Source organism: Pteropus alecto, unplaced genomic scaffold (genome assembly GCF_000325575.1).
Source record: "Pteropus alecto unplaced genomic scaffold, ASM32557v1 scaffold11, whole genome shotgun sequence".
In the NCBI taxonomy this organism is placed as follows: Eukaryota; Metazoa; Chordata; class Mammalia; order Chiroptera; family Pteropodidae; genus Pteropus; species Pteropus alecto.
Genome location: NW_006431956.1, coordinates 8,485,147 through 8,506,050, shown reverse-complemented (window position 1 = coordinate 8,506,050; position 20,904 = coordinate 8,485,147). Strand labels below are relative to the sequence as shown.

Here is a 20,904-nt window from a genome sequence, read left to right as displayed (position 1 = left end):
ATTATGCAGCCTATTACGTGAATGATGCGCACATGAGCTGTATAATGCATTCACGTTCGTGAAAATCATTTCTTTCCTCCACTTCTTGGTGGGCCCACTTCTCATCCTCCAGAATCGTGTAAACTGACTGGTTTCATGGTACCTCTTGACTTCGGACCCTAATTATATTGGGATTTAGGTCTGGGTTTGCTGAAGGGTGTAGGTGTATGTATGACTGATTTTCATTATTCATGTTAGGGAGAAGAGAAGTTTATATTACTTGCCTCCTTCATTCTATATATTGATATTATGATTAATAGTTTTTGACACAAAACTATTTTAAAATAGTCTTTTTATGACGTATGTTCACAGCAGCAATGTCATGCTTTTAGCTGTTCTAACAGGAGTACGTTACGGGGACTCCTAGCTTAATATTCTGTACCTGAGTAATCAACCAAAGATGGCATGTCCAGAAATATCACTAAAATGTCAACCACAAAATCTCTTTTAAAATAATCTCATTCCAAAGACTCGAGTCTTCCTTACTTGCAGTTTTGAAATATCAAATGTTTTAAAGACAGGGAGCCCTAAGTTATTTCTTTTTCAGAGATGCCAGATGGATGTTGAATTAAGTCCAGTTTTTAGTTTTTCTTCAGATAATTTTTTAAGTGTGAGGTGGTGTTTGGATCGTTATCAGTATAGCAGTATATCAAGCTCTTCCTCCTCCAGTCCTCCACAGCTTCCCACAGCCTGGCATCAGCGTGGTTGCCTTGGTACCTGTTCCTGAAGGATGTCTGCAGTGAAATTTGGTTGTTTAAATAGCACGACTTGTCATCTAAAAGTAGAAGTCATTAGCACGACATCGTTTGGCTAGTGGTGTCTTGAATAGTGTTTTAAATTTTTTCTTATTTTATCACTTTACTGTTAATGTTTACTCATCTCACTGCTGGAAATTTCAGGGCCTAGTTCATGGTATGGATCTGGAGTGAAAAATGCAAAAAGTTCTCCTTTAGAGTCTCTTGAAACTTGTGCCCAAAACAGTGGCCTGTGTCAGACATTTTGTGTATTTTGAGAGAGGCAGACTTTGAAATTCCAGCTCCATTATTACCCGGCGTGATCGGTAATGCTTAGATGTTTGTTCCTGTAATCTACAACTGAACAGTCTTCTACTTAAAAATGAATTCTGAAATCTTGCTAACTTCTGTTTGAACTTTAGTTGGCCTTCATTGTGATTGTGAAACACGTACTTATCTCAGAAAAAGTAACATTTGTTTTCGTTTAATATAAAAATTGAATCGGGTGCTTTGGGAGGATTTGTCTCCATTCCAGTTACCTACTCCATGTAATTATTATTAAAGATGCAGCCAGGTGGAACGTCTTCACTCCTCTCATCCAGGTGAGGTGACAGGCTGCTGTCACTGCAGGTGAGAGGGTAACAACCTGCTCCTTCACTGGTGAGCATCTTGGTGGAAACCACCAATGGCAGCCCTTGTTGGGAGGGACGTGCATTAATTAGTTGCTTGAAACTCTTCCCTCATTAACTCCAGGTAAATTGTTAGAGAAAATATTCTGGAGTTCAGAGTATTGGCTTTGATAACAGGAAAACAAGTTTAGTCATCAGAGCATGTCATCTTGTTTGTAAATCAGTCAAATCATACACAGCCCCTTTCCTGGTAGGGGGTGGGGGACCTGTTTTATTGTTAAGGTACTGGTCTTTCCTGAACCCCATGGCTCACTTTATCCAGTGGGTACAGATTATAAAGAACAAGGTCTAAGTTTGATATACCTTAAATTTTGTGCTTTTTTTTTTTGATATGATAGGATGGGTGATGGCTAAAAGGAAAAGGGACACCATATTTTGGTATCAACGAATTCAGTTTGGAAAAATGTATTGCTATTATACAATAATTTATATTCATTATTTTAAAGAACTAAAAAATTTAGAAAGCTCAGAAAACTCAAAAGTCTCACCAACTTGAAGTAAATTAATACATTTTGATGACCATTAATTCATGATATCTCTCTGACATGCACATAGGGTGAGCTAAAGAGGTAGAAAGACAACTATATTGTTAAGTAAAAAACATTTTTTAAAAAATATTAAATTTTATTTTAATTTAAGAAAGAAAAATCAAGTGAAGAAATTACTAAAGACGTTTTACTGCTTCAGAGTATTAAGGTATTAATTTCTTAATATTTAGTAAAATATATTTAATATGTAAATTAATATATGAATATTTAACATTTACTTAGTATTCACTAAAAGATCACTCTAAGTAAAAAAAAAAATTATGGGCAACATCGAGGTGTTTTATACATAGATATGCATTATATTTTTACTATACATGTTTTATACATAAATATATGTAACTTTTTAAACTACATTTTTCAGAACAGTTGCATGGCTTTTTGATTTGTTGTTTGATTGGCTGGATTTAATTGTTTTTCACAGAGATTATTTTATGTCCTGAGTTCTTGCATACTTGAGAATATCTGCTCTTTTTTGTTTTATAGATAATTTGGGTATAAAAATCTTGAATAACCTTTCCTTCTCCTAGAATATTGTAGAGATTGTCTTTGAACACTGCTAGAGAGACATCAGAGGCCAGTCTAATTTTTCCACTTACTAGGTGACTTGCTTTTTCTACTAGAATGCCTCTAGGATTACTTATTTATTTTCTTTTCTCTCTTCCCACTATATTTTTAAAGCATGACACACACACATAAAGTTCATACAGCATAAGCTTATATCTCAGTGAATTACCAACCTGCAAAAACTCAGGCAACAACTGCTGGCCAAGAAGAACGCTTAGTCCCAGAAGCCCCACTCAGGCTCATTCCAGTCAGTCAGGAGGCCTCGCTTTGTGCCCCAAGGTCGTTCCAGTCAGTCAGGAGGCCTTTCTTTGTGCCCCAAGGTCGTTTCAGTCAGGAGGTCTTTCTTCGTGTCCTAAGGAAACCATTCTCTTAACTTCTAATACTATTGTTTAGTTCAGCTCTTTTTTGAGTTTTATATATAAATAGAACCATTCACTATGTATTCTGGCTTCTTTCACTTTTACGTTATGTTTTGAGATTTATCTATGTTGTTGCACATAGCTGTATATTTCATTCATTTTCATTGCTCCCATGATATGAATTATCTATATATCAACCCCATTTCTCATTTTAGCTATGAATTTGAGTTGAGCAACATCCCTCTCCCTTTTCAAACCTTCCCCACTTGGGGCCAGCGGTGGGATGCTGATGTGGCAGGATGGCATCCTGTTCCTCATTCCTGAATGTCCCCTCTCAGATGGTACAGAAGCTGATTATAGCTCACCCTGCAGCTTCTCTTCTGTTGTTTGCTGTGGAACAAGGTTTCTCTGGGGATATTCTGTGCTCTTCCTTTTCTTCTAGGAAGCCTGCACCCTTAGATATTAGTGCTTCAGCAAAGGCTCATTTGATGGGGTTTTGCTTTTTATTGAGGTTTGATTGACATGTAACATATTAGTGTCAGGTGTACAACATAATGAATCAACATTTGTATATATTGTGAAATGATCATCATAATAAGTCTAGCTAATATCCATTACCGCACATAGTTAGAAAAAGTTTTTTCCTGTGATGAGGACTTTTAAGATCTACTCTCTTAGCAACTTTCAAGTGTACTGGTGTTAACTATAGTCACCATGCTGTACATACATCCCCAGGACTCATTTATTTTATAATTGAAAGTTTGTACCTTTAGACCCCCTTCACTCATTTTACCCACCCCTTGACCCTGCCTTTGGCACCCACCAATCTGTTCTATGAGCTTGTTTTCTTGTTTGTTTGTTTGTTTTTTAACATTCATATGTAAGCGAAATCATAAGGTATTTGTCTTTTGCTTTTTGACTTATTTCATTTAGCACAATGCCCTTAAGGTTTATTCATGTTGTCACAAATGGCAAGATTTACTTCTTTTTAATGGTCAAATAATATTCCATTGTATATATTTATGACATTTTTTTTTTTTTAAATCCATTCATCCGTCAGTGGACAGTTAGATTGTTTCCGTATCTTGGCTATTGTGAACAATGCTTTAGTGAACCTGGGGTTGCAGATATCTTTTTGAATTCATGTTTTTATTCTCTTTGGAGAAATACCCAGAAGTAGAATTGCTGGATCATGTGGTAGTTCTATTTTTAATTTTAGAGGAACCTCCATACTGTTTTCCATGGTGCCTGTACCAGTCTACATTCCAACTAGCAGTGCACATCGGTCCCCATTTCTCAGCAGCCTCACCAGCACTTACTTCTTGTCTTTTGGTGGTAGCCATTCTAACAGGTATGAGGTGATATCTCATTGTGGTTTTGATTTGCGTTTCCTGATGAGGATGAGGCTTTTAGGACTCTTAAAAAGCTGTATCTTGTTTGGATATATGCCAACTACTAGTGTTCTTATTTTTGGTCAAAATTTCTCCAAATTCAGTTATGGTTCATCATAGTTTATATAAAATGGTAACTTTTTACTTATTTCATTCAAGAAATCATTCTCTGCCTTCTCCCAGTGAATTTTAAGGAAGAAGGAATATAGATAAAAGCTTTTATTCCATCCTATTTAATTGTATGTCTCATAAGTTACTTTAGGAATAGCTACTTTTAAAATCTAAGGCCAGTCGTACAGGTTGATCATTATGGAAGAATAGTGGGTCAGCATTCAGGTCCCTTTTGGTGCCATCTCGGCCTAAGCCCTACACCCCGCCCACCCTGCACTGTGCCTGCCCCTCTGTGCCCACTTCTCTACAGGCCCATCTCTCTCCTGTCTTGCTTTAGTCCTGCCACCTGCCATCCTGTCTAAAGCTTCCCAATCTTCTTTGAGGCTGGCGATCTCAGAAGACTGCTTTAACCAGAGGGGGTAAATTATAGTCTGAGTCTAGCTTTATGTTCCTTTATAGGTTTTTAATATCAGGGAATGGAGAATTATTGTATGCTGCCTTTGAGTGGGGAGCTTAATATTATCATTTATCATCAAAAAGCATCTGAAAACTGCCATCGGAGCTCCTGCTCCTTTGTTTCCTTGGACTGTATTGAGGTGATTTTTTTTTGTTCTGTTGTGTGTAATTTGGTGCCAACATAGCCAGCCCCCTGAAGATGGAGCCGTAACTTTTACAAAGAAGCAGGACTTCTTTAAAGAATATACACAGTGTAAAGATTTAAAGTGATAGCAACATTTTTGAGGAAATATTTTATTTGAAGGAAAAAAATACTGGATATCGTATAATTAAAGAGAAATTGAACCTTTATATCTGATTGTATTCCTCTCTCTCTGATCTACTGAAACAATACCCATAGTTGAAAACGCCAATAAGAATAAAGTCAGATTGCCATGCCCTTTACTCTCCCACTCAAATTATTTCAATTAATATAATAAATTATATACATATATATTTTTTTATATTACACATAGATATGTAGTAGTTTGAGTTATATCCAAATAGTGGGCTCTTTGGAAAGCTTGATTTTCTCTAATCTCGATTGTCCAGAATATTATCTGTTTCGCTCTTCTGTAAATGTTTCATGGACCCGTTTAACGAAGATGCTTAACTTTAATTGCGCATTGTTTTACTAGTGAGTTCTTGACTCCTCATCTTCAACCTAACTAGTCCTCTGGACGGATATTCCAGACTTTGTTCCTCACTCGCTTGGTGGCTCTTTCCACTTCGAGGCCTCATAGGGACATGACACTGACCATGCCTGAAATTGTGTCTTCCTGATCCCTGGGTTGAAGTCGGTGACACCACCATGCACGTGTTTGCCACGGAAAAGCCCGAGTATCAGTCCTTATACTTTTTCAAATCCATGTTTTAGGTCAGAAGTTCTCATCTTTTATCTTTTTTGGCACAATAGGAGAGTAGTGGTAGCAGTCGCCATGCCTGTAACAGAACGTGTGTCTGTTGTTCTTGCCGTGTGCCGGGCACTGTTCTGAAAGCCTTAACATTTATTAAACATTTCTATCCCTTAGCGCGGTGGGGTAAACAGCCCTCACCTTGCAAACGAGGCAGCTGACACACAGCGCAGATACATGACTTGTGCAGTCTTAACTTAGTAGATGTTGCTCCTTGGATTTGAATGAAAATGTGTAGAAATGGTTAAGGAAAACGAGAGCATTGTTTTTCCATTTCAATTATTGCTACGCTAGCCGTTTTCCACCCATTTCCCACCCAAGCATCTGAAGATGTTGACATTAAGAGTGAGTCTCAGATTTGGCCTGACTTATAAAGCACATTTTGTAAACCATTCACGTGTCATTGAGAAGGAGCTCGGAGCCGCACACCACGTGCCTGTTGTTTGTCCTTATCTCTCCTGTGTGTCCACGTGAACTGCTGGACGTGCGCACCCAGTTCTTTGTGTGGTGCAAACTGCTAAACAAATGTTGGTGCATGGCTCGGTACCTTGATTCATCAGAACTGGATATGCAGGGCAGACTTTCTGCTCCTCCAGCCACCCAGCTGTTAAGGAAATAAAGATAGGGGCTTTATGGGCTGAGTTGGGTCCTCCCTTAATTGACATATTGAAATTTAACCTCCAGCTCCTTAGAATGTGACTGTGTTTAAAGAAGTGATTAAGTTAAAACGAGGCCTTTAGCGTGGGCCCTAATTCAATTCAACCTGTGTCCTTATAAGAAGAGCAAATTTGGACATACCAAGAGACACCAGGGCTGCACTCCCACAGAGGACAGCATGTGATGAAGACACAGGGGCAAGGCAGCCATCTGCCAAGCCAAGGAGAGAGGCCTCAGGAGAAACCAGATCTGCTGACACCTTGAGTTTGGACTTCCTGCCTCCAGAACTGTGAGAAAAATAAATTTCTGGTGTTTAAGCCACCTAGTCTGTGATACTTTATTATGGCAGCCCTGGCGAATGAGTATGGTGACACATAAAATGCCTTCTAAACACAGTAGTGATATCTGGGAGTGTGTGTGTGCATGTGCTTGCACACATACATGGGTGTGCACATTTACATACAGGAGAGAATTGCAGCCCTTAGAGTACTTTATTTTCTGTGTAGTAGACGCAATATGAGAAACTTCACTACATGAGAAAATGTTTAGCAAGAATTGAAGAGGACTTTCTGCTTAACTTGAGTTAACTATAAAAGTAATAGAATTTCTTTCATTCTTGTTAGTATTATATGTGTGCATTGTTTTGTATTGTAAAATAGTCAAAGATCATCTTTGTAACTTGGCTATTATCTGTAGTGATTTAGTGATTCTCTGCATTTCTATTTGATATTTATATTTGTAGATATGTTTCTGAAATACGTTTATTTGCAGTCCAAGATGTTACGCCCTGTGTTTTATATTATAACATGGCTACGTACCACTTCAGGCACGATCAGCTAGGAGTCCTGACCCCAGCACACATCACAATATGCTTGCCGTTGTTACTGTCTTTTTATTCAGATGGGAAGAGACTGGGGAAGGGAGGGAAAACAGGCCGGAGTTGAGAGAAGGAAGAATGAGCAGACTGCGGCCTGTGGGGAGGGCCAGGCCGTAGTGTGAATGTCACTGCCATGTACTGGTTCTGTGGCCTTCAGGAAGTAATGGAATCTTCTCTGAACCTCTTTTTCCTTAACCGTGGGGTGCACCCCTCCTCTTCCCCCAGTTCGCAGGTTCCTTTGAGCCCCGAGATTATATACATAGATCATCTAGGCTGGTCTCTGGTACATAAATGCAAAAACAGGAATTTTCCCCATTTTTGAATTATTAGATTATCACTTAAACCAAACAGTTTTGTTCCCTTTTTATGTTTGGGTGAAGCTGAATCACACTCATTATAAACGAGCGCTCACTGGCTCCCAGTTCCACACACCTTTAGTGCTCGCCACAGGGCTCTCGGCCTCTTTTCCGTGCCCTTCCGTACTCAGCTCACTCACGTTGCTAACCTGTCATTACTGTCGAGTCGGGGTGGCAGAGGGGGCGTATCAGAACCTCTGTTGGGAGGCTGGGCGAGTGTAGATAAACAAAACCCTTTCCCGTTAGATCACGTGAAAGACACCTTTAGAGGGATCGGATCTCATCGCATTTGAGAAGTACATCCCTGTCACGTGCAGGACACCAGGGAAGGAAGAGTGAGTGAGACGTAACCCCATGCCATTCAGGGAGCCGAGTGAAGACAGTTCAGTTGTAATTCCAGTTCGGTTATGTGATGGGAGGACAGACATAACGGGCAGTGCTGCGAGAGGAGCTTGGAGAGGGCCGGAGAAGGGGCGTTTGGACTGGTGTCAGGCACCACGCAAGGCAAGACCGTCATGGCTCTGTGTCCATGGAGCCTACAGTGAAGTTAGAGCAAAGAAAAAAGCCAAAAAAATAATTCTGAAATGTAGTCAGTCCTCCGAAGCAAAGAAATAAGTGCTGAGATAGACAAAGATCATAGAGAACAACTGTCAGGGGGGGAAGTCCAGGCAGGCTTCTCTGAAGAGGGGGCATTGAACGAAGTTACCTTTTGTCAGGAATTGCAGGGGAGAGGGCATTTGGGTAGGTTCAGAAGCAGGAAAGGCCATGGTGAATTAGAGTCGTCACCAGTAAGTCACATTGTCCGATGGAAAGTGAGTCTGGACGTCTCGTGCATGATTTTACGTGACATCGTTTTTAAAGTATAATTATTTAAACATTGAAGCCATGATTCTGACCACTGTGTAGAGCCTAGTTTGTTTGTCCTAGACTTCACCATTTATTATTGTAAATTTGTATTATTGGCTAGGGGGATTAAACCAGAGAACACCCATTCGTTCTTATTTGTTGATGTCAAATTACTACCCCCCATTTTTTCTTTTTGAACGTCTCATTAGGTCTCCATCATGAAGATTAGATAAAATGACATGTGTGAATAATGTATAAAATATCACACAAAAAGTATTTACTACATAAGCTTTTAATTTTGTATTTAAAACACTTGCCATTGAAAATATGTGAATTCTGATAACAGTTTTTATGATGATAATGTTAAGAAGTATGGAGTAGTTTGACTTTTGGGAACTGAAAGTAGCAAGCTGGAATTTCAGACCAACAACGCTGCAAAACGGGTAGGGACGAGGGGAGCTGTTCAGAGGGGAGTTGTTCAGAAGCGCCAATGCCTGGAGCCAAGCCAGGGCTTGGTGAATTGGAGCTCTATTGTTTTGTAAATCAATTGAGCCTCCAAAACACCTTCACACATTGAAAATGATTTTGTATTTGTTGTTGTTTTTCCCTTGAGTAGAGTATCATAGTACTTTCCTTTTATTGTTTAACTGTGACAGTACTTCATATTTTTAACCCAAGACAGTTGGCTTTCCAAAAATACCGGAAACAAGTTCATGATGTAACCATCTTCACCCAAATCCCAAATTGTGATAAATCTCCGTTTTCTCTGTTATTTATAGTTAATGCTTTTTCATGTGTTAGGACCGGTAAATTGTGTAAGTAGATCCTCATGAAATGGAGTAGACTTTTTCCCCTTGAGTTATAGAGTTATTTTGCTTTGATTTTTCTTAAGCTATATTGTTAATAATTTTAAGTGCACTAATAGTTTGTCTGTAGCCTGTGCTTAATTCTGGATTAGCATTAGACAATAAGTACTTTTGTTTATATTAGTTTGGGATACTTATTTGCTTTTTATCACTGATACTGAAAAAAAGTATACAGTTTTCTATAAAAGTAGAAACATCATTTTTTTTCTACTTTTTCCTCTGCTTCGTTCTTTCTGGTGTCGTATGTAGTTTTTGCTTTTGTTTTGCTTCTTGATTCCTGGAGAAGGGTTCGTGTGCATGGGTGTGCACGTGTATGCGCCTTCACATACATGGAAATACTGCTTTCGGAAGGTTGTGTTTTCTTCCCGTTGTCTCTTCTGAGCTTTTATTGTTAAACTTGAAAATAAGTGAAAATAAGTTTCATCAAAATGTATTAAAATAGATTGGTAATATATAACCTGAAAACATTTGCTTTTTTTTTAACGTGAATAATTTTGAATTCACTGGAAATTAAGTTACAATTGTTGCTGTCTTTCATGAAGATTTAGCATTTGTGTCACTCACGATTCTTAATTATCTTAATACATATTTTATATGACATAATATCTGCACTCTTATCATCTACAGCCTCTGCAGAGTGTAACACACGGCACCAAAGTAATAAAAATATAAGCTCTAGAGTGAGAAGCAAAGCCGAAACAAGCCATTTTTACATATAACTTAAGTTTAGGTTCTGTGTAGTAGGTTGATCCCTTACTTAACCTTTAATAAAATTGGATTCAAGGGTATTTATATATAAATAAAAAATAAAATTAATTTTGTTTCATACTTCCATATGAGCAAGTGCTGCATAGTGTATTACAATAACATTTAAACTTCAGTATTATTCCTACGGGCTAAAAAACCGGCATGCTTTTTTTTTTTTTTTTAGGATGTTAAGCATTAAAAAAGTAAGTTGTTGCCATTGGAGATGGTTATTAAGATAATGATGATTAAGTTTATACTCATAGTCACATTGATTGGATCAGTCTGTATTTTTCTGACGTTTTATCTCCTGTGAAGTAATCTAAGAAGTCATTTCCTTTTTTTAGATAATTTGGAAATTAAAAATCGATAAACATTTGGATGTGTTTAAGACTCCATCGCCACTAAATTCTCATGCGTCCGGACTTCCCTCAGTGAACTCTCAAGTTGTGCGTGTTTCCAGGTCATGGTTAGAGTCTTTCTCTAAGTAATGTTAGTGTACAGGTTTTCCCCGCTATCCGAAAACAGAGTGTTCCAGTGAAACTTTAGTAAACCGACATGGCATAGAGCAAAGAAGAAGCATTGATGGCAGTTAATTTACATAGAAAAAATTTTGAGTGTTCCCAGACCCCTAAAATAATGTACCAAATCGTACCAAATGCGCTTAATTACTTCAGTTTTATAGTACGCGTAACGCTCTTATGCGCTCAGTTGGGCTCCTCTGATACCTTGGGACCCATCTTGCTGAGAAATGCACAAAATCCATGGAGATAAAGCACAGATGCTCGCAAGTTCAAAGCTCCGATGGCTGAATGCTGAGTGTGGTGTGTGCTGCCTCTGTAAGGCTCATGCAAATCAAACACTGAACACTATTTTCACTTTTCGCCTTTTCCGGAACAGCGAAAATTCGCTTCAGATTTTTCAGTTAGCGACACCAGGTACTAATGGAGGTCTTCTGTGTAAGTGAAGTGGTGTAAAGTGAACTTTGAAAAGTGAGAGATACCTGTGTTTGTGCACATGGAATTCCAAAGTACAATTATAGATTTGGGTGAGAAGAAAGCAGTCTCAGACCTGCTTGGCCATGTCCAACCTGTGTCTTCCTGTGGCGGTGACATCCTGTGGGAGAAGGTGACAGGAGATGGGAGTGACGGGGGCATGATCCTATTGCCTCCCACTCCCAACTTCTCCAAAAATCAGCATTTTTAAATATCAGAAACACGTGAGACCTCTCAAAAGTGCTTATAATTGGCCATGGACATTGTGAAACATGAATAATAGCTGTTTCTCTGCAATAGTTTAAAAGTTTCTTTTTTAAAAATACAGATTAAAATATACCATCCCCTTCCCCAACGTTCACACACTGGCCCGGGCACATAATGTCTCTGATGCTCTACCTAGACTCAAACCTAGGCTGCTTTTTTTCTGTGATTAAAATTTCCCCCCAGGTAATTTCAATTTCCATAGTCATGTAGTGATTTTCTGAAACAATTCTGACTTAATGAAATTTTATTCTTTTAAAAAAAAACAATTTGTTCAACACACAATTACATGAGAGTCTATCCTTTTTAAGAACTATATAAAAGGTAATTTGTAGGTTTTAATTTAATTAGTTTTAATTTAAACAACAAAAAAAAAATGCCTTGACTTGGTGGTATTTTGACTCCTGAATAAGGAAGTGCATGTCTATTTTAACGCAGCCTGTTAAAAATATTCATTCTGTCATGTTAATGAAAGTGCTGTCACCTTAGCTAGCTTCTCTCTGCCAGGGTATTTTAATTTAGAAAGAAAATTCCTGGAGGCAACAAGGCTTTCCAGCCTTTAGAAAATGGTTCTGATGCTAGAATTCTGAGCTGTGTTAGGGAGGGGGAAGTGTACTTTATTGACTGTTGCAACACTATTGCAGTACCTTTTTGCACTAGAAGGAAAACATGTGTCATATACTAGGAGGACCAAGGGCTTTGAATGAGCCAGATAAATAAATTGGCCTTTGCATCTCAGGTCTGCCATGTACCACTTCTGTGACCTTGGGTGTGAGCTTTAAGCTCTCTGATTGTTAGTCGTTTCTTCTTTTTTTAAATGAAATAATAATAATACTTCTAATGCAAGGTGGTTGTGGCTTCTTGGAATAATGTATGCAGAGCTCTTGAAGGAGATCTAGTATATAGTACACGCTTAACAAAAAACAGCAATTATAATTATGAAGATGATAATAGTAAGCTTTTATTCGTTTGTGAGCTCATTTTTTGATACCTTTAATAGAACTGGTAATAGTATCTAAAAATTCAGATTTGTTTTTCAGTACTCTAAATAGATTTAACTTTTTTGCTGCTTTATTTAGAAAATTAAAAACTTGATTTTTTCAAATATTTTCGACTTCATTGAGGCATCATTGACAAATATAATTGTATGTATTTAAAGTGTACAGTGAGTACAAATCATATATGCATGATTTGATATGCATATATGTTGCAGGATGATTACCAAGATTATTGTTACGAATAAACGGTGACTTTGCCAAGTGTGTTCCCTGAACCAGGAACTTCATCATCCCCTAAGAACTTGTTAGAAACATAAACTCTTCGGCCTTACCCAGGTCCTGCTAAATCGCTCTGGAGGTTTTAACAAGGTGTTCAGGAGGTTTTAACAAGGTGATGCATACGCAAAAGAACCATTGCTTTAGAAAATCTGGGTAACACAGAAAAGAGTAATTTTTATGTTCCTACCATCCAGAAATTACCAGTTAATATTATGAACATATTTCCTTTTAGTCTTTTCCCTATTCGTACGTGTATTTACTTATTAAAAAAATATGATCATACTCTATGAGTCTTATAGCCTACTGTTCAACTCAGTATTATGTCATGACTATTACCCCATGTCATTAAATTTTACTTGAAAACACTTTTAATCAAATAGCTGCATAATGTACCATCCTGTGTCATAATTTATTCACCAGCCGCTTACACATTTGAGTTGTTTCCAGATGTTTAAGAGGAACGTAAGCAACGCCGAACTGAAAATTTGTATTCATGAGTCATTGTGAATATCTCTGATTATTTCTTTAGCGTAAATTTATTATTAGGGTGGGAGTAGAAGGTCAAATGGTGTGAACATTTTTATAGCTCTTAATATACATTGCCAAATTACCTTTCAGAAAAGTACCAATTTGTACTTGGACCAGCAGTGTAGACAAAGAGTCCATTCCTCGAACCTTAGCACACCCCAGGAGTTACAGTCCTTTTGAATATGTAACAGTTTGATGGGAGGTTGTTCTGAATTGTAAATGAATAGGAAGTGCCCTCACCTTTTCTAGTTTTCCTACTGGCCTGGCTTTTGTACTCGCAGATGTGACTGGTAGATGCTACCTCTGATCTTGTCTCAATTATAGATGTTAAGGTTGTTCATTTCTGTAGTTTATTGACTCTTCCAGTACTGCCTGCCCCTCGCCCCACAGAGACGCTACAGGTTTTGTTGAAAGGGTGTTGCAGCCCTTCTAACAGTGTGTCATGGAACAGAAATAACTGGGCAGTGTAGATCCTAAAGCCCAAGCTCGTGTGCCTTGGGCTTTAGGATTAACCAAAGACTAGAAACCCTTCTAGGGAGAGACTAGCAAATAGTTCTGCCTGTAGTATCACAAGTCAGGTAACATTGTTAATATCAAATCTTGCTAGGGCAGGGCTTGTTGAAGAGATCTGGGTTAGAATGTTAAAGAAATGCTAAATTAGTTTTATCATGAAGGCAGCCAGCCATCTTATACAGGGAAACCACGGCGATTTTGCAGTGTTGGTTCCAGACCACCACAATAAAGTGAGTATCATGATAAAACGAGTCATAATATTTTTGATGATGGCGTGTCTTGCCTTCAATTTGTTAAAAAATGCAACATCTGTGCAGTGCAATAAACGCGCACTAAAACAAGGTCTGCCTGTATATGTTGAAATTAAACAGCTTTGGCAAAGGTTGCTTTGTGATACTTTCATTGATCCTATAAAAAATGATTCCTGAAACTTATCCTTTGAAAGTATATTTATTTTCATTTGTGTTACATTCCTCAGTGAGGTCCCCCTGGGGTCTCCAGGGTAACAGGGGCTCACTTGGTGCTGACATTCCCAGCGTCCCAGGTGATCAGAGGCTGTGCTGAGCTCAGCCCCCATGAACTGGGGAACTTGAATGGAGTGAATGTCAGGGTGAGGACGTGCTCTCCGGGGACCAACGCCAGGGGGTGCTGCAGACTGCTGCTGCTGAGAAATCTTTCAGTCTTTAGGAAATGAAATCAGTGTACCTAAATTTCACCTTGGCCCTACTTCTGATCACAGACCTCTGAGAAGCTTCTGGACAGGGGCCCTTTCCACAGAAGACTGCCACCGTGCAGGTATTCACGTACTGTTCATTTAGATTCAGGAGGTTCCTTGAGCGAACCCCCGTTTTAGGCAACTTGTTTTCAAATATATATTTTCTCTCCTTTGTATTTTTCACTTCAAATAATCACGAATAAGGAGTATTTTATATTTAAATAATGATTTCCTGCGTATAGAACCATTGTATATGCCTTTTGGCTCCTGTCCACAATCTCATCAGTTAGTATTGTCATCCCAACTTTAGCAGATGAGGAAGCTGAAGCTCAGAAAAGCACATGGATTTACCCAAATCCTTGTCACAGAGTAGATGAACAGTACTTGGGATCAGGAACCAGGTCTTCGGGCCAGATCCACTGGAGATTTTCTACACCTGATAGCATTACATTAAATCAAAGGAAATCTGGCAAGCAAAAATAAAATGACCTCCCACCCCACATTTAGAAGGGTGATTTGGAAATTCTACATAAATATATTTAAGACAGGAATTGTTTAATATTCATAAGGGAGACCTGCAAGATAAAGCAATGTTGCCATGTGTTGGCAACCCAGCTGCTCTGTTGCTGGGTGATCATATGTACAAGTGGCTGTGAGCCCCTTCTATTCCATGTGACCCCAGAACACAGCTACCAAATGGTCAAGAAGAGCATCGGGGGAAACTATGTAAAATGCTATTTTATTTTTTTCATTAGTGAAAGGGTTTCTGGACCATTTCACACCGGCATACACATAAGTAAGATGCCGCTTTTGTTGGAGTCATTTGGCAGGGTGTTTTTTTTAAATCTTTTTGAACTTGTGTTCTTCTCCTGCCTAAATCAGAAATAACAGTTTAAGTGTGTTTCATAAGGCAGCAATGCATTGTATGTATTAAATGAACAAAATGCCTGTTTTAAGAATGCGATGCCAGAAAGGCTAAGCAGACAGTTGCCAGAATGAAGTGTGGCCTCGAATTCCCCCCAGAATAAATTTGAGAGCTGTCATGAGACATCCCAGCTCACTGTGATTGCACCGATGATGCACAGACAGAAACAGCCCAGACCTAGATTCTCAGCCCAGTTAGGGCTTTGTAGACCGTCGTCTGGAAAGCTTGGTGTTCACTGCAGTAGGATGATGCTGATTTAAATAAGATACGCTCCTTTGTACTAATTAGTACACGTCGTGTATTTTGAATTTGTTTTTGATGATTTCCTTTCAATGTACTTTGTTTTGTTTTTTTTAATTATAAAAACCTATACTTGTAATTATGTGGAATTCTTTAAAATAAAATAGTTCACCCTTTGTTCTGTTGGTTCAAATGCAGCCTCACCTTAATCTTCACTCTTTGAGGAAACCAGCATTTAGGATTTGATATGTATCTTTCTCTTTCTCACATACACATTTCTTCATACACATATGGATTTCTTTGGTACTTTTTTTCAAAAATTAAATCAGCAAACTTAGTATGCCTTTATGGTTTTTTTTTTTTTTTTAAGTTAAAGTGTAGACCTCTTTCTAAGTTAGTATAGACAAGTAATCCATTCATTATAATTACTGAATAGCATTTTATTGTAAGGCTGAACCATATATTATTCAGCTTCTCACCTGTTGTTGAATATTCTGGTTGCTTCTAGTGTTTTTTTATTGCAAACATTTACTATTGCAATCTAAGCATCATTTTGTAAGCCTTATGGTCATTTTCCATGCAGTAAAGTATGTTGCTAAGGAAATAGAAAAATGGGAACCTTTTATCTTCAGCTGTTGTCCCTAATCACGTACTTCTATAATTAGCCTATTGCATAGTAATAAGAATTATAGAAACTTATGTGTAGAATACCTGTATATTTGGAGAAGCCTTAAATGGGCCTTTTATTATGTTCTTGAGTCTTCTGTGGTTAGCTTCTCTGTGTGGATTCACTGCAGAGCAGAGGTGATCTTTCAGCTGTCTTAATATCCCATCTAGACCCCTTCAAGAGTAAATAGTTACCTAGCTTTGGGAAAATCTAATAAACAAATGATAGACTACCCAGTCAGCCAGGTTTTGCTAGTTTAACTTGTTAGACCAAAGCTTTAGGTTTTTATTAGTGAGAGAGCCTGGTTTTACAGTGCATTCATTTAAAAAGCACTCTGTGGTATTTTGGAATTAAGAAGGGAGGGAATCCTTGGATGATGTAAAAATTTGCCCAGATCCCCTCAGTAAGCTATATGAGATAACTAATGTTACTTGCGACGTGTTTCAGGATTTCGAATCTCAGAAAGAATTTGTAACCGTGTGATCATGAAAACGACCAATTTCATAAGTGAAAACGAGCATGCTTATTAATGGGGCTGCAGTCGTCTATTGCATTCAGTCACATTGATAACTAGCAAGGAGAATGGTTGTTTTGCATGATTTAATGTTTACACAATTACAGTCTTGGCAAAGCTTACTGTACTAGAGGCTTTGGAAAGAAGCATGTGGTCCTTTTGCAGGTAATAAATTGGAAAATCCAATTTGCAATTGCAGACTAAGCCTCTGAGTGATATATGATCTTCATAGCAGCATCTGTCAGAGGGTCATTGCTAATTACGACGCTGGCTGGCTTCCCCTGTGGCCTGGGCCATCCCACCGAAGAGTGAGCGGAGGGACTCTCTGGGAGCCAGCCAGCGTGTCTGTAGATGCACCACTTTCTAGCTTATTAGATCCTCTTTGTCACAGTGCTTAATCCTGCGGCCTGATCCTTGTTAGAACAGCAGCAGCGTGCCGCGCAGGCTGCCGATAACGGAGCTGGGCGAGGGCCACTAACTAGACGCACTGAGGCGTGCGGCGCTGAGGGCGCTTGCAGCCTGACTGACTGACGGCGGGGTGAGCCGCTTCCTGCATGCTATTACGGCAAAGGGGACCCTCCCCCAGACAGCTGACAGATGAGCTTCGCTGAGGCAAGCCTAACTTGTTGCTAGACCAGGATGAGGCGGGTGTCATCTTTTCACACGGTGTTAACGGCTTAGCTTTACTGTAATGATATTAACCCTCTTCTGCAGTGGCTGCATTCCAGGCTGGCGCTGAGCGAGGGAAGAAAGGCAGAGACAAATAGCCGGCCGAGAGGATTAGGGCTGTGCAGAGGCAGGTATTGTGTTCTCCACCAGTGACATTAAGTTGAAAAACAAAATAAGCACATCCTATTACGCCAAGCCCGGCGATAACTCTGAAGAGGCAGTGCCGGGTTGGCTCGCGGGGTTTCCATCTCTGTCATCTGTAATAGTCGCCTGCTTTAAGGTTTGCTATGGACATTAAACATGGTTTTCATGGTTCTTTGTTAAAAAGAAAACACAGTGTCAACGACAAAGCTATTGTTTGGGGTTTTTTTTTTCCCCCTCGCAGTGAACTTGATTCATTCTTTTCCATTAAGCTCCCTAGTTCTGGTAGCTCTGTGAAGCCCCCGTGAATGTGATTGAGTAGCATTATTTGAGATGAAAATAAACAACTGGAATGTACACATGAGTCTGAAGAGATGTAAATGAAAACGCTCCTGAAGAGCCCATGGGCCTTTCTGTTGAGCGGACTCCTTTTCCCCAAAGGCGGGGTGTGTCCAGCTGGCATCCCGCGCTCCCTGTGTGCTCCGGTGAGCAGACGTCATTAGCAGCCCCCTACGCCTCTTCTGTCTCCATTGACAGCACTTTAATAGAGACATTGCTGGGGATTGACAGATCTCAGGGGGTTAGAGGCATCAGACAAAAGGGCCCAGAGAACATGGCTGACCTTTCTCGGCATTATTCCCCTGGGTCTGTCTTCCGTGTGTTGCAATCAAGAAGCACAGAATATAGTACATCCCTTTCGGAGGATTATTACTCAGAAGGCTGCAGGCTTAGTAAGAGGCTGTTAATAAGTTAACAAAGTGGATATGTAGGTAGTTAGTAGTAGAATGCACCTGTACTTTAAGTTCAAGGGGAGCCCATTAAAATCTGCGTTACTCATAACACACCTGTACTTTTGGGTTAGTGGGGTAGGCCTCGGACCTGGGTAGAAGGGAGCTGTGATACAGCTTGGGAAAGAAGACAGTCTCCTTTCTCTCACTGTCCATGGAAGTCACCCCTGGGCATATTTAGACTGAGACTTGCCGGTGGGGTCCTTCCTGGAGCCTTTTCCTGGTCCTAACTGACCCAGGGTCCTGAATATGCAGCATGTTGAGAAATGCTCTGCCATCCCTCCTCTTCCTTCTTTTTCCCAGAGGAAAAAAAGTCATATTCTCGTGGTCCTCATCTGAACCAGGTGCTAAGAAGAAAGCAATTCAGTTGAGTTCATTCATGGTGTGAATGACGGGAAGTTGCAGGCGCGTGTACGACAGATAAAACTCTATCCATTAGAAATTTAGACTGTAGTCCTCTTTAGGATGACCAGTTTTGGTGGGTGGAAAGTAAAGATATTTAGGGAATAGTAGCCACTAACAGGGAGATCCTCTTTGCTTAAGAATTGGTTCATTTTCCTACGTAATTTGTGCTTTTCATGGCTTTTTTTTCCTCATTCACTTTGCATTACACATATTTTTCCAAAGATCTTAGTTATTTTTTTTCACATTTGGTTCCATGCTGATGTCAGTGTGCAGGATTTACAGGCAGAAAGATGATACTATGTAAGATTGTTTATTAGGTGAGTGTTTTAAGAGAGATGTGCTCATCTCTAGAACCCCTACCCCCAACTTATCAGTGAAGTACCACAACATGGTTACTGTCACCTGGTACATTGACCCTTCCCTCAATGACCATGCTCCCTGAGAAGAGTAGACAACATATCCACTGCATTTGAAACAGAACACTTCAGAAATAGCCTTGTTTTTAAACAGAAGACTTTTCTAAAAGTTTCTGTTATATTAATTTTTAGGAAAAGTAGATATGAAAAAAAAAGTTGTAAGAGAATGAATGATATGGAAGAGAGGACATAGAGTGTAGCAAACAAGATCCTAAGAGGAAATAAAAATGATAGAGAAATATAAACAAATCAGTTTCATTCTTGGGAATTAAAAAAAAAAAAAAAACCCAAGTAAAGATAAGAACAAAAATGGCAAATGGTAGCCCATTGCCAAGGTCCCGCCCAGGTAAGATACCCAGCTAAGCAGAATATGTGTAATTCTTGGATTTTCATTTGCCTTAAGCAGCTTTCTGACTCATGGATTAGAAAATAAAGCCCGTTAATTTCTCAAATGATTTAATATCTGACTAATGGTGTTTGACCACTAAGATGAGGAAATTGACAATATTGATAATCTTGGAGAGAAATGTATCTGCTTATTTTTGTACTTAACACCAACAGATTCTGAATAGCTTTGGAAAGATTATGATGAATTACTCCCTGTTGATATTTGGTAATATCTGTTTTCTTTAAAAGCATTTTATGAAATTGTAATCACTTTTATATTGGTCTTTTCTTTTTCCGTTTTTCTGAATAGTTGCAAGTTCGTATAACAAAAATAAGATGGATTCGAAGGATCTATTTTTTTGTTTTAAGAAGAAATTATGGTATCATCCTAGTAAAAACTTTCATTTATCTTTTCATTCCTACAGCTCAGATCAGCTAGGAAATGTATTTTGTGGTGTACTTGATCTCAGAATGTGTTTTCATTACCCTGAGTTATCAGTTATGACAAAATTGGCAGTAGAACCTCAGAATAGGACAGACGTTACTTTGGTTGAGTCCTGGGATGAATAATTGCTGGGCGTCTATGTTCCAAAAGCCTTGGGCTGTTGACCAGGAGTTTGAAATGGACTTTTTCAGTGGGACTTTTAGAAAAAGGCCTTCAGTGAGTGTGGTGCCAAGTAAAACCACATATATATCTCTGCTGCTTAACTTCTCTGTTCCTGACCCTTTTATAGGCAAGCATGATATAGGAAGCTGTTTGGAGCCAGAAGCCATAGGTTCATATCCCACACTGACATTTTCTGATCTTGGACATGTTACTTAATTTCCCCAAGTTTCCATTTATTTACCTATAAAATTATGTTAATAACTGATCTTAGGGACTGCTGGAGAATCAAATCGAGGGAATGCTTTAAAAAAAGGTAATTTGTAAACTGACGAGGACTGGACAAATGTGAGTTCCTGTCATTGCCATGTTAAGGAGCTTCATTTAGTGCTGATTCTCAGATGTGCTTATGGTACTTGAGTAACGCAGTAGTTTTATTCGGACAATGTTTTTCTCTTCCTTCACTTATATTGTTTGGCTGATAAAGTGATGTTGAATGGATGCGTCTAGATTAGATGGGACAGGCAGTGATGCATATTGTCAGGGTAGAATTTCAGGAGGTTCTAATATCACTTCTCTCATTCTTGGACAGGGTCATTTTGGTCTTTGTATCAAATACCTAGAAAAATAAAGCGTATGCTACATTTGTAAGAATTTCTTACAGGT

General features: G+C 38.9%; 1 protein-coding gene across 4 annotated transcripts in view; it reads left to right on the top strand.

The window, feature by feature from the left end:
• Positions 1-20,904, top strand: part of RSU1 (Ras suppressor protein 1) — a 156,699-nt gene that overhangs the window by 58,646 nt on the left and 77,149 nt on the right. The window lies entirely within an intron of this gene.